This window comes from Chiloscyllium punctatum, chromosome 1, assembly GCF_047496795.1.
Source record: "Chiloscyllium punctatum isolate Juve2018m chromosome 1, sChiPun1.3, whole genome shotgun sequence".
In the NCBI taxonomy this organism is placed as follows: Eukaryota; Metazoa; Chordata; class Chondrichthyes; order Orectolobiformes; family Hemiscylliidae; genus Chiloscyllium; species Chiloscyllium punctatum.
This window is the reverse complement of record NC_092739.1, coordinates 97,738,963-97,753,194: the sequence shown is the minus strand read 5'-3', so window position 1 is coordinate 97,753,194 and position 14,232 is coordinate 97,738,963. Positions and strand designations below refer to the sequence as shown.

At 41.3% G+C, this 14,232-nt stretch overlaps 1 protein-coding gene across 1 annotated transcript in view; it reads left to right on the top strand.

The window, feature by feature from the left end:
* Positions 1-14,232, top strand: part of mtrex (Mtr4 exosome RNA helicase) — a 129,893-nt gene that overhangs the window by 39,394 nt on the left and 76,267 nt on the right. The window lies entirely within an intron of this gene.

Sequence of the window (14,232 nt, the reverse complement as noted above, 5' to 3'; positions counted from 1 at the left end):
TTTAAGAAACATTAGTCCAATCAGGGGATATATACTGTTCTCTTCAGCTGTGACTGGGAACTCTCATGAGTCCCACCCAGTGTCGGCGTTAGGGACTTGCCCATAGAACTCAGTGAAGAACTTGGAATTGGAGGGTCCAGTTGTCATGATTTACACCACAGGTACATAATTTCTGCTTCGACCGAAGGGAATTTGAGAAGTTAGGGGAAGTCAAAGGTCATTATTTTTGACTTCTTGGATAAGCCATGCACCTATTAGCATTGGTTCAAGCTAGATAATTGAGGCTCAGAAATTTTACTTTAGGAATACTTGGCAAAGATGGAGTTAATATATTGGGGTGGACTCCATCAAAATCAGGCTGAAACTACTGTCCTGGCAAATCATACAGCTAAGGCTGCGGCAGGGCTTCAAACAAATGTGGGGCTGGGTCAGCGGCTTTGAAAGAATTCAGGTGAAGGGAAGTTTAGGGCAAATTGTTGGAGGGAATCCTGAGGGAAAGGATGTACATATATTTGGAAAGGCAAGAAGTGATATGTGATAGTCAACATGGCTTTGTGTGTGGGAAATCATGTCTCACAAACTTGATTGAGTTTTTTTGAAGAAGTAACAAAGAAGATTGATGAAGGCAGAGCAGTAGTTGTGATCTATATGGACTTCAGTAAGGCGTTCGACAAGGTTCCCAATGGGAGACTGATTAGCAACGTTAGATCTCATGGAATAAAGGGAGAACTAGCCATTTGGATACAGAACTGGCTCAAAGGTAGAAGACAGAGGGTGGTGGTGGAGGGTTGTTTTTCAGACTGGAGACCTGTGACCAGTGGAGTGCCACAAGGATCGGTGCTGGGTCCACTACCTTTTGTCATTTACATAAATGATTTGGGTGCGAGCATAAGAGGTACAGTTAGTAAGTTTGCAGATGCCACTAAAATTGGAGGTGTAGTGGACAGCGAAGAGGGTTACGTCAGATGACAACAGGATCTGGACCAGTGGGCTAAGAAGTGGCAGATGGAGTTTAATTCAGATAAATGCGAGGTACTGCATTTTGGGAAGGCAAATCTTAGCAGGACTTATACATTTAATAGTAAGGTCCTAGGGAGTGTTGCTGAACAAAGTGACCTTGGAGTGCATGTTCATAGCTCCTTGAAAGTGGAGTCGCAGGTAGATAGGATAGTGAAGAAGGCGTTTGGTATGCTTTCTTTTATTGGTCAGAGTATTGAGTACAGGAGTTGGGAGGTCATGTTCCGGCTGTACAGGACATTGGTTAGGCCAGTGTTGGAATATTGCATGCAATTCTGGTCTCCTTCCTATCGGAAAGATGTTGTGAAACTTGAAAGGGTTCGGAAAAGATTTACAAGGATGTTGCCAGGATTTGTGCTATGGGGAGAGGCTGAACAGGCTGGGGCTGTTTTCCCTAGAGTGTCGGAGACTAAGGGTGACCTTATAGAGGTTTACAAAATTATAAGGGACATAGATAAAATAAACAGACAAAGTCTTTTCCCTGGGATTGACGAGTCCAGAACTAGCGGACATAGGTTTATTAGGGTGAGAGGGGAAAGATATAAAAGAGACCTACAGGGCAACTTTTTCATGCAGAGGATGGTACATGTACGGAATGAGCTGCCAGAGAATGTGATGGCGGCTGGTACAATTGCAACATTTAAGAGGCATTTGGATGGGTATATGAATAGGAAGGGTTTGGAGGGATATGGGCTGGGTGCTGGCAGGTGGGACGAGATTCGGTTGGGATATTTGGTCAGCGCGGACAGATTGGACTGAAGGGTCTGTTTCCATGCTGTACATCTCTATGACTCTAAAAGAGAGTGGTTGAGGCACAGAACAATATAGCAATATGGGTAAAACCACAGAGAGCCGGACAAGAATCAGAGTTTGTAAATCAGGTAACTGCAGGGAGCACAGGGAAAAAGATGAAATTCAAAATCTTTTCAATGCGCAAATCATCTGCAATAGGATGAATGAGTTAGTGGGGCAGTAGTAATTTAGTCTTAACAATAACTTTATCATTGAACATTAAGTAAGTGATTGGAACCTGTAATAATTGTGACTAATTAAGTGCTGCAAAAGTCTCTGTTGTACCACAGTTGTTTACAGTCTGCTCATGACTTGGATGAGTAATGAATCTAGCATTATTGATGATGGAAAGCTAGAACATAGGAGCACAGGGCAAGGGGCAATGATTTAGAACCAAGATGAGGAAAACCTTCTCTAGTTGGAATGTGTGAATCTTTGAACTTCTGTATCCTAGAGAGTTGTGGATTCTCCGTTTTTGAGTATAATTAAGGTTTGGATACAAAGATTTCTGAAATCTCAAGAAATCAAGTGAGATGGGGTGCAGGTGAAAAAATGGAGTTTGGGTGGAAGATCCACCATGATTGTGTTAAATCACAATTTAGACCAGAAGGGCAGTATGGCCGACTGCTTTTTAAAATTGTCTTGTTTAATCAGCACCGCATCCCATTGTGTGCAGCAACTTGTCTTGACTACTGGATGCTAATCAGCAATTCAATGTGGCTTGTTCTGCAGCACCACTCAAGCCCGCAACTTCTATTACAAACAAAAATAGAAATTGCTGTAAAGGCTCAGCAGGTGTGGCAACATCTGTGTAGAGAAATAACAGTTAACGTTTTGAGTTTAGTGACCCATCCTGAGAACTGGACTTGTGGTCACAACTTCTACTGTCTCATGTACACAGATTTTAAGTTCCACTACAGGTTCACCCTGATTTGGACATCGCCCATTTTTCTTTCCATTTTTGCTGAGTCTAAATCCTGGATTGGACTGTCTTAACAATATTGTGAGCATACCATCAACATATGGACAGCAACTGTTAATCTTCCCGATGGCAACTAGGTGTGGCCTTGCCTTCACCAACATTTAGTAGAATAATGTCAATGACGTTCATTCTTTGGAGTATGTATTTCTGTTCATCAGTCAGTGCTGAGTGTCACGTATTGAACTGATACTTGTTCAGTCCAGTTGGATCAGATTTTTAAGAACAGGAAAAGATGAATCAATGAGTTGAATTAATTTTTAAATTGATCAGTCCCACTCAGGTAGCATTGCAGTCGTTTCCCTATACTTTCCTTTCTCCAGAAGTGTATGTAAATGACTCTTAAAATTTTTTATTGTTCATTTTCTCATTTTATCTTATTCATTTAGTCTAAAAACATTGTTGCTTTTTGAATGGAGGTTTGCCTTTTATTCTAAGCCTCTAATTTTTAACTTGTACTATTAATCAGGACAACTTCTCTGTCAGTTAAAACTTTTAGCCAACTCTTATCCCCTTTTCCAGTTTCTAATTCAAATTCATCATGTAAATCCTCAACTTGCAGAAAATGTAGTTGTTCCTTATTCCCAGTTTTGCTACAGTTCATATAAGCATTACATTGCTTTCTCCAGTCAAATTTCAAAACTGTGCTTATTTAAAATTAGATTTGCACTATTTAGTATTTTGTCTTTCAACTTAAACATGTTTGAGTTTGTTTACATGGACTGTAAGTTTAATTTTCTATTATGCCTTTTTTATTCACTCATGGCTCATTGGCATCACTGGCTGGGTTAATATTTATTGCCCATCCATAGTTGCCTTGAAAAACTGATGGTAAGTTGCCTTCCTAAACTGCTGCAGTCTATTTGCTGTATGGAACTGCATTTTATTTCAAAGTCATGATGGTGTGTGGCTTGCAGGTGATGGTGGACCAATGTGTCTGCTATACTTGTCTTTCTAGACAATAGTGGGTGCAAATCAGGAAGGTGCTGCCGAATGATTTTCATGAATTTCTGCAGTGCATCTTGTGGATGCTGCATGCTACCACTACTGAGTAGCAGTGATGGCAAGAATGGATGTTTGTGGATGTAGTGCCAGTCAAACAGGCTGCTTTGTCCAGGATAGTGTCAAGCCTTTCTGACTGTTGTTGGAGTTCCACTCATCCAGGGAAGTATTCCATCATACACATTATTTGTGCCTTGTAGTTGATTAGTAGGTATTGGGGAATTGGGAAATGAGTTACTCACTGCAGGATTCCTTAGCTCTGACCTCCTCTTGCAGCCACTGTATTTATATAGCTAGTCCACTGACCGCAATCTGACCCCCCATGTTGACAGTGAGGAATTCAGTAATGGCAACACCGTTGAATGTCAAGGAGCAATGGTTAGATCCTCTCCTGCTAGAGATGGCTGTTGTCTGGCGCTTGTGTGGCAACAATGTTACTTGCCACTTTTCAGCCCAACCTGAATATTGTCCGGGTCAGGTTGCATTTTGACATGGACTGCTTCAATATTAGAGGAGTTATGAATGGTACTGACCACTGTGCAGTCATTAGCGAACATCCTAATTGTGACCTTTATGATGGAGAGAACGTTATTGATGAAGCGGCTGAAGGCATTTGTTTCGGCTTAGAACACTACCCTGAGGAACTCCTGTAGAAATGTTCTGAGGCTACGATTACTGACCTCTGACAACCGCATCCATCTTCGTATATGCTAGCCATGACTCCAACCAATGGAGAGATATCCCCCAATTGCCATTGACTCTAGTTTTGTTTTGTCTGCCTATTAGATGCTGCACTCAGTCAAATGCGACCTTGAGGTCGAATGCAGTCACTCTTATCTCACTCTGGAGTTCGGTTGTTTTATCTCTCAACCAAGTCAGAAACTGAGTGGCCCAGCAAAACCCAGTGAGCAGGTTATTGCCGAGCAAGTGTTGCTTTATAGCACTGTTGATGGCTTCACTAACGATCGAAGTGGACTGATGGGGCGGTAATTGGCTGAGTTGGATTTGTCCTGCTTTTTGTGTACAGACACACCTGGGCAATTTTCCACATTGCTTGGTAGATGACAGTGTTGTAGCTGTACAGGAGCAGCTTGGCTGGAGTTGCAAGGGTGGGAGCACATGCACTATTCTTCAGTACTATTGAAGGAATGTTGTAAGGGCCCACAGCCTTTGCCTTATCCAGTGTTTCCAACCATTTTTTGATATCACATGGAGTGAATTGAATTGGCTGAAGATGGTATCTGTGATGCTGGGAACCTCTGGAGGAGGATCATCCACTGAGCACTTGTGGCTTAAGATTGTTGAGAATGCTTCAGCCTTATCTTTGGTACGAATGTACTGAGCTCCCCCCTCATTGAGCATGACGATATTTGTGGGGTGGCTGTCTCCAGTGAGTTGTTTAATTATCCATTGCCATTCACAACTGGATGTGACAGGACTACAGAGCCTATCTGATCTATTGACTGGGGGATCTCTTAGTTCTGTATACCATTTGCTGCTTATGCTATTTGGCATGCATGTAGTCCCACTTCATGGCTTCAGCAGATTGACACCTTGTGTTTTGGTATGCCTGGTGCTACTCCTACATGCCCTCCTGTATTCCTCATTGAATCAGGGTTCATCACTCAGTTGCTGGTAATAAAAGGTTGGGAAAATGTTGGGCCATGAGGTTGCAGATTGTGTTAGAGTATGATTCTGTTGCTGGTGATGGCCAATAGCATCTTATGTTTGGCCAGTTTTGAGTTGCTGATCTGTTCAAAGTCTGTCCCATTTAGTATAGCGATAATGCCACGCAGCATGATAGAGGCAGTCCTCCACGTGAAGATAGGGTTTTGTTTCCACCAAGGCTGTATGATTGTCACTCTTACTGACTATGTACTGGGCATATATTTGTGGCAGGCAAATTGGTGGGGGTGAGGTCAAAATTGTCTTTCCCTCTGCTACCTACGGAGACTTAGACTAGCAGATATGTCCTTTTGGCCAGAACAAGCTTGGTCAGGCGCGGTGCTGCTGAATCACTGTTTCCTCTGAACAGTGTTCAACATGGAGTGCTGATTAATCCAGTGTGTGGGTCAGTGTTAATCAGTATGTCCCATTTTGTGCCTTTTTTGTTTGAGCACCTTTTAATGGTTTAATTCAATGGAGTGACTGGCTCGGCCAATTCAAAAGAATGTTCAGAGTCAATCACATTGATGTGGATCTGGAATCATATGAAGGCCTGACCAGTCCTACCCTAAAAGATATTAATGAACTAGATGTGTTTTTTGCAGCTATCAACAATGGTTTCATGGTAATCATTAGATTTGGAATTCCAGACTTTTTTTTTGGATTTCACATTCTGCCATTTGCCATGGTAGGATTTTAACCTTGGTTTAGAACATTACCTGGATCTCTGGATTGCTTGCTGAAAATGTGTCGCTGGAAAAGCGCAGCAGGTCAGGCAACATCCAAGGAGCAGGAGAATCGACATTTCGGGTATGAGCCCTTCAGGAATGAGAAAAGTGTGCCAAGCAGGCTAAGATAAAAGATAGGGAAGGAGGGACTTGGGGGAGGGGTGTTGGAAATGCGATAGGTGGAAGGAGGTAAAGGTGAGGGTGATAGGCCGGGGTGGGGGCGGGGGCGGAGAGGTCAAGAAGAAGATTGCAGGTTAGGAAGGTGGTGCTGAGTTTGAGGGTTGGGACTGAGACAAGGTGGGGGGAGGGGAAATGAGGAAACTGGAGAAATCTGAGTTCATCCCTTGTGGTTGGAGGGTTCCTAGGCGGAAGATGAGGCGCTCTTCCTCCAGCTGTTGTGTTGCTATGGTCTGGTGATGGAGGAGTCCAAGGACCTGCATGTCCTTGGTGGAGTGGGCGGGGGAGTTGAAGTGTTGAGCCATGGGGTGGTTGGCTTGCTTGTATCGGGTGTCCCAGAGGTGTTCTCTGAAATGTTCCGCAAGTAGGCGGCCTGTCTCCCCAATATAGAGGAGGCCACATCGGGTGCAGCGGATGCAGTAAATGATGTGTGTGGAGGTGCAGGTGAATTTGTGATGGATATGGAAGGATCCCTTGGCGCCTTGGAGGGAAGTAAGGGAGGAGGTGTGGGCGCAGGTTTTGCATTTCTTGTGGTTGCAGGGGAAGGTGCCGGGAGTGAAGGTTGGGTTGGTGGGGGGGTGTGTGGACCTGAATAGGGAGTCACGGAGGGAGTGGTCTTTTCGGAACGCTGATAGGGGCGGGGAGGGAAATATATCCCTGGTGGTAGGGTCCGTTTGGAGGTGGCGGAAATGACAACGGATGATACGATGTATATGGAGGTTGGTGGGGTGGTAGGTGAGGACCAGTGGGGTTGTGTCCTGGTGGCGATTGGAGGGGGCGGGGCTCAAGGGTGGAGGAGCGGGAAGTGGAGGAGATGCGGTGGAGAGCATCATCGACCATGTCTGGGGGGAAATTGCGGTCTTTGAAGAAAGAGGCCATCTGGGTTGTTCGGTATTGGAACTAGTACTCCTGGGAGCAGATGCGGCGGAGGCGAAGGAATTGGGAATATGGGATGGCGTTTTTACAGGGAGCAGGGTGGGAGAAGGTGTAGTCTAGGTAGCTGTGGGAGTCGGTCGGTTTATCGTAAATGTCCATGTTGATTCGGTCGCCCGAGATAGAAATGGAGAGGTCTAGGAAGGGGAGGGAGGAGTCTGAGACGGTCCAGTTAAATTTGAGGTCGGGGTGGAAAGTGTTAGTAAAGTGGATGAACTGTTCAACCTCCTCGTGGGAGTGCGAAGCAGTGCCGATACAGTCATCGACGTAGCAGAGGAAAAGGTGGTGCCAGTGTAGCTGTGGAAGATGGACTGTTCCACCTCCTACGAAGAGGCAGGCATAGCTAGGGCCCATTTGGGTGCCCATGGCTACTCCTTTGGTTTGGATTGGTTTCTCTGGATTGCTTATCCAGTCACAAGCCACTGTGCCATCACCACCTTCTGCATCTCGAGTGCACAAAGTATTAGTGTCACGGCAGCATTTGTTTCCCCTGACCTTTTCCATAGAACATGGCCATCATTTTGAGAGGTTCACTTATTCTATTAAAATCAGTTCTGTTTACTTTGCAGCGCAGTATAATCGTTGAAAGTGAATCTTCCATTTTCACATACTCTGGTCCAACCAATTAATCTATCTCTTCGAACGGCTGCTTCCATTAGATTTTTGTAATATTTCAGAATTTAACACTGTTTCCCAATTCAAGTTCTTGCAGACAGTTACAAAGCTACCTTTGATTTAAGCATACAATTAAAATTGGATGTAAAATCATTCTGTGTTGATTGGTTTGTTAATAATGTAATTCATTCACAAAAAGAACCTGTAGAGTTACTTAGAGTAACTAGGGGAAAGTGAGGACTTATAGTACCTTATGTGTTCAGTAATTCAACTACTCAGTTGCCAAGTGTCTGAATAATATCACCTGTGTGGTCATTGTGTTGACTTTGGATTTGAAAGTTGAGAACCGTCTGACAGGCAATGTTTCTTGGAAGTATATGGTAATGAACAAACATCACTCACTCAGTGAAATATTGTATGGGTTCACAAGCCAAAGGTATTTGAGTTCCTGTCATCTGTCTTTCTTAACTTACAGCTTTTGTCTTTTTAAGGGGATGATTTGGTTGAGCTGTTGGCAAGCAATGGATGAGCTTATTTTTCTAGACAGACTAGATTGTATAATATACCTTTGTTTATGATTTATTTTGATTTTTCTATGCACACGGTGTCCAGTCCTCTCCGTGTTCTGTAAGCTTCAATGCCTTCATTCCTAGGACCATTCCGGTGAATCTCCTCTGCACACCTTTCACTACCAAATTGAATTGTTGTGTCATATATGCGCAGTATTGAGTATACCTAGCTGAGATAACTTGCAGACTGAAATAAATTATTGAATCGAAGTGAAATATATTAATTTACATATTTTTAAAAAATGTATCCAAGAATTTTTGAATGGTTTCGTCCAGCTTCTCCAGGTAGATCTCTCTATTTATAGCTTCTCTAAGATTTTCCTTGCCCTCTTCCATAAGTTGGAGAGCCTTCTTTGGTTGTTTTCTGGACAAAGCTTGATGAGCTGGTGTTTCAGTGTAGTCTTCCCCTTTAGCTCTTTGACATTCTAACTACATTAATTACTCATTGGGAAATCCCTCTCCATGTAATTCATGCAATTCTGCCACATCTGCCTCACACCTTTGCCAAAGTGGTGATGGCATGTTGAATCTCGGGTGTGCGATTCTCCTTGGCCAATGGCACATTTGAGTCATAATTTCTGCCACAAACTGATCAGACAAAATGATAGTACATCATTCCATGATATTTTTAGTGCATTTGAGAATGTTATAGCCACAGCAACATTTCTTGACTGATGTTGTATTCTTGCAACCTTTTCCTTGATATGTCAGGATAAGGTATAATGCAGGTGTTAGGCCTACTGTACCCCTGATCCACAGACTACATCAGTGATGTCCTGTTGAGTGAAAGGTAAATCTTCACATTCTCAGACAATAGTCCCACCTGCGAACACCCAGCCCATATTTCTCCAAACCCTTCCTATTCGTATACCCATCCAGATGCCTTTTAAGTATTGCAATCATACTAGTCTCCACAACTTCCTCTAGCAGCTCATTCCACTCACGTACCACCCTCTGCATGAAAAATTCCCCCCTCTTTTATATCTTTCCCCTTTCACCCTAAACCTATGCCCTCTAGTTCTGGACTCCCTCACCCAGTTTTGAATGACCAAGCAGCCTTTTCTCACCTCAGCAGATTTCAGAAAAGACTGAGCCATCTGAGGAAGGAAAAAGATGATTTGCGAACCTTGTTAAAAGTTGTCCAGTGCTATGATACTCCACCCGATCATTGAATAGACTCCCAGATAATTAAACAGACATTTAAGTCCAGTTACTATCCTTAGCATGACCTAAATGCAGACTTGAATTTTTACTGCAATAGATGACCCCGAAAGCTTTTCTTAATTTGTAACCAAATAATTTTCCAAATAACAGGGCTTCTCCATAGAATCCAAAGCTACAAGTTAGTGTCTTCTGTAATCGAGGTAAGTGGACCCTCTTTCCCTTAACTGCTTTCCACCATACTCATCTTGAGTTATTGAGTCAACCGATAATACCACTACTACAGGGAAGGATAGAATGGTGATCAGGTTAACTGTATGGTTGGACCGAAGGGTCTGTTTCCATGCTGTACATCTGTATGACTCTAGCTCATGTCAGCCAATTTGCTTTTATAAATTAATGTCTCGAAACAGAAATATCCTGAAGGTGAAAGAGTCTTTGGTACAGTATGCCCTCTATGCAATGATACTAGTCTTGACATATGTTAACCTGGAGGAGAATTTAACTTCAGATTAGGTGAATGGTTTGTCAAAGCTTTATGTGTTGAGATCTGGATTTAGCAGTCCATGACATGTAATGCAAGTGCCTGACATTGAACTTGGGTATTCAAGAATATGTAAATATATGCAAATAATTGGCAGATGACAATGCTGTTAAAAATGCTGATGGTACTGGTGTGTCATGTACACAATGAGAAAATTCTAAGAAGTGGAGCAACAGGTGATTGAAGGTATTTCTGGAACTGTGTATGCAGTGTTAGCTCACGTATGTGGCTTGCAGGATGCCTAACTATTTTATGGTTAGGGTAGTAATGATGCACTTTGATGTTTTATGTGTCCCTTTTTGGGGTCAACCGGAGATGGGAATTGGTCTGTCCCCTCCATCTCAGACAAACAGGAGCTGTGCTTATGGAGGAATTAAGACTGCAATAAATTAAGTGAACAGTCCTGTGCTCTTGAGGTCCTGGTGGATATCTGTAAATTATTCATGTTTTGTCATTTCATGTGAGATGCAGTACCTGAGTGTAAGAAGACAGTAAGAAGCTTTGAGGAACCAAGATGCTGAGGCTGCTTCTGGCTTAGTTTATTTAGTGAACGTAGTGGCTATACTTTAAAATGCAATATTCATGCTAATTAATTTTATTTCTTACATTGAAAGAAAAAGTAGTCATTTGCCTTCATCTCAAATATCCAGTAAATTTATATTTAAACGAAACGTTCCTAATGTTTCTAAGTGTGGTTTTACTTGAATTTATTTAATGTATTCACTATTGACATTTTCATAAAATTCAAACCAAATTTTTGTACAGTTATTTGCATTTGAGACATAGCATATAACAGGCAAAGTCAAGAAATGTGTTTAACTTCCTTTATTCTGAGCAACTTCAAATCGATTGATTTTCATTTTTGACAGACAGTATTGCATTTCAAAAGAAGTACTTGGCTTAGCATTAGGTACAGAATATTTTAAATTATTTGACTGTAGTAAATTCTTGAGTACTAATCATTTATCAAAGTCTTCCTTGAAATACATTAAATGAATTAGTATATGAATCGTTATTTTGATTCACTTGCATAGACTCTGATCGAGGCTAACATGAGTTTGAAATGTGTTGGAAACTATTTGCTTCAGGTGTGAAATTTCTGAATTCCCTCTGCTCTGTTGAGGGTTTGGTATATGTTTCTTTAAATAAGGCTTAATGCATTTTCAAAGAAAACAGGAAATAAAGCCTTTAAGCACTGGCTTTCCAAAGACCTACATAAATATTGCATTGCACTTGAGAAAGGGGCCTCTTTGGTTTTAAAAGCATGGATGTAATGCTTTATATTCATGTTAGTGTCTCACGCGAAATGACTTGTACACTTTTTCCCATGCATTGGAGGATTTTCTAACATTTCTAAAACCAAGATTTTTAAACAAAGTTATTCTATACTATAACTTTGATGTATGATTTTTTTTTTCTTTGCTATTAAATACCATACAGTTTCTAACTGAAGTGTTCCAACACAACAATGCCACCAACGGCAATAACAGAAATTGTTGGGGAACAGTCCAGTGATAATATCACTAGGCTCTTGCCTCCCCTTTTAGGTGTACACTACAATGAGAAAACAGTGTTATCTGTATTTGAGATGACAGAGCCCTCCCTAATAGCATTGTGGGTGTACCTACACCAAATGAAGAGTTTGCTTAGCTCAGTTAGCTAGATAGTGATGCAGAGTGATGCCAACAGTATATGTTCAATTCCTGTACTGGCTGAGGTAACCATGAAGGTCCCATTTTCTCAATCTCGTCCCTTGCCTGAGGCAGGTTAAACTTCCTCTAATGAGTGAGGCACTTGTGGTCATTTGAGACTGTGGCAACTTTACCTTGCATGAAATGACCTGCTGCAGTTCCAGAAGGCAGCTGATTGCCATCTTCTCGAGGGCAAATAGGAATGGGCATAAATGTTGGCACTACCAAAGATGGTTGAATCCCGTGAATAAAAAAAAGACAAAAAAGATCTGTCTAAAACAGCAGGGGCTAACTGATCAGATCACCTGTTTTCTGGTCACAGAAATAAGAATCTTCTACCAGCAAATCAGAAGTTCTGAAATTTGTAATATATACGCAGTCATTGGAAGCAACCTGCCAACTATTCCTGCCATGGCATATCATTGACGATTGCATATGCTACTTATCTGCTAGGGTTTCTCTCATTCTAACTGGTCAATCATGCAGTGCAGGCTGTTGTATTTTAGTTCATGTTATGGTTAAAACTGGTGGCCATTCACAAAACTTATAACTACAAATAAAAGCTAAAGAATGCAGCAAAAGCCGCGAGTTGCAAGTACTCATCAATGTACAGAAATTGTCATTATGCATGAGACTAATACTGGTGTTTAATGAAGTTGTTTTATGTGGGGGAATTAATCCTACATCTGCCATGAGACCACTGATCATCTAATGAAAAACTGAAACACTCTATAATAAATGGTTCCTCTTAGCTCCAGGGCAGAATATTAAAATAGTTCTTCCCTAGTCAGCAAGCATTTATGTTACTAATCTATTTTGCCACTTCAGTTGAAGCATATGAAGACAACAGCTCCTTATATTTCCTTTTGAGTTTTCTTTCTTTTGTTATCCCTATGGCAAAGTATGCTGCAGATTTCACATGTTAAGAAAAGAAATTGGAAGGTTATGGCACACAAAGCAACCATTCTAAATATATTTATGGGTCAACAACAGCTTAGAAAAGCTTTAATTTTTTTCCTCAAAAGCTGAAAACAATTATTGCCAGCTAATAGCTCATTATTTCAAAAACTTTAGTTGAAACATTAGAAGATGCTACTTTACTCATGATGTGATTGTTTATGACTTCAGTTTTTACCAGTAATAGCGACTATTACATCTCCAACATTCCTTTAGTCTTGAATATGTGGTCAACTCCCAAAGTGTATGCTACTTTTAAAAATGGATGACTTTGAAAGCTTGACTAAGTAAAATTATTGGAGAAACAATTGTAGCCGTTTTGATACAATTTGTTAAAGAACAAATTTAAACCCAAAAGTACTTTCAACTCACTCCCTGTACTAGCAACACACAGTAACAACACTATGCAGTTTACAAGCTGCTGTGCAGCAACTCATCAAGGCTTTAGACTGAAGAGGACAAGAGTGGCAATTGCATGGACATAAGTTCCCTTCAAAGCCACACAGCATCCTCACTTGGAAATATATCATTGTTTCTTCATTATCTTTGGGGTAAAATCCTGAACTGCCTCCCTCATACTGCTGTGGGTGTACCTACATTACCTAGACTACAATGGTTGAAGAAAGCAGCTCACCACCACTTTATGTAAGGATGGGCAGCAGTGCTAGCCTTGCCCATAACCTGTGAATTAATAAAATAAAGAAACTTTTGAGTTTCTGAGAAAACAATGTGACTGTTCCATTTGAACTTCGTCTTGGCAAATACCAGGAAGCAATGACTGGTGACCCCTGCCTGCCCGCCAAACAACTCCAATGTCTTTGTATGCAGATTTCCCCAAGTCTTGAAAACAGGGTTAAACTTATTCAAGAAATTTACCAAGGGTATTGTTTGTTTGCCTTTTTGTGAAGCTTCCTTGCAAATACTATGAATAAAAAAGCCACAGTTGACTATCTTTGGGTTATGAAAACTGGGTTAATTTTTAATTATTTCTGCCCCAAAAAATGAATAAATCCAGAATTCTTGCATGGTTTTAGATGCTTATATATTGAGTTCACTGAAATGCGCATACCATATACACAAGCATGAGCTTTTTGTGATTTATCTGCTGTTAGCGAAATCAAGGTTGTGACCTGTTACTGTGATGGGAGTAGTGTGATTTGTGAACTAGAAGACTGGCTTAGTCATTTCCAACACATTGCAGTGAGATAGAATATTGAGCAGTTCTCCACAGAAAGAAAATGTTGTCATTTGTCAAGAAAAACATCAAATTACTCAAAGACTGTTTTCACTGTAACCGCCAAGTTGAACAGTTGCTGACACTTTGGTCCAGTGAAATTGTCAGGGAATCTTTGTGGCAATTTAATTATTTCTATAGTCTTTTACAAACTGCCTGCTTGTGGTG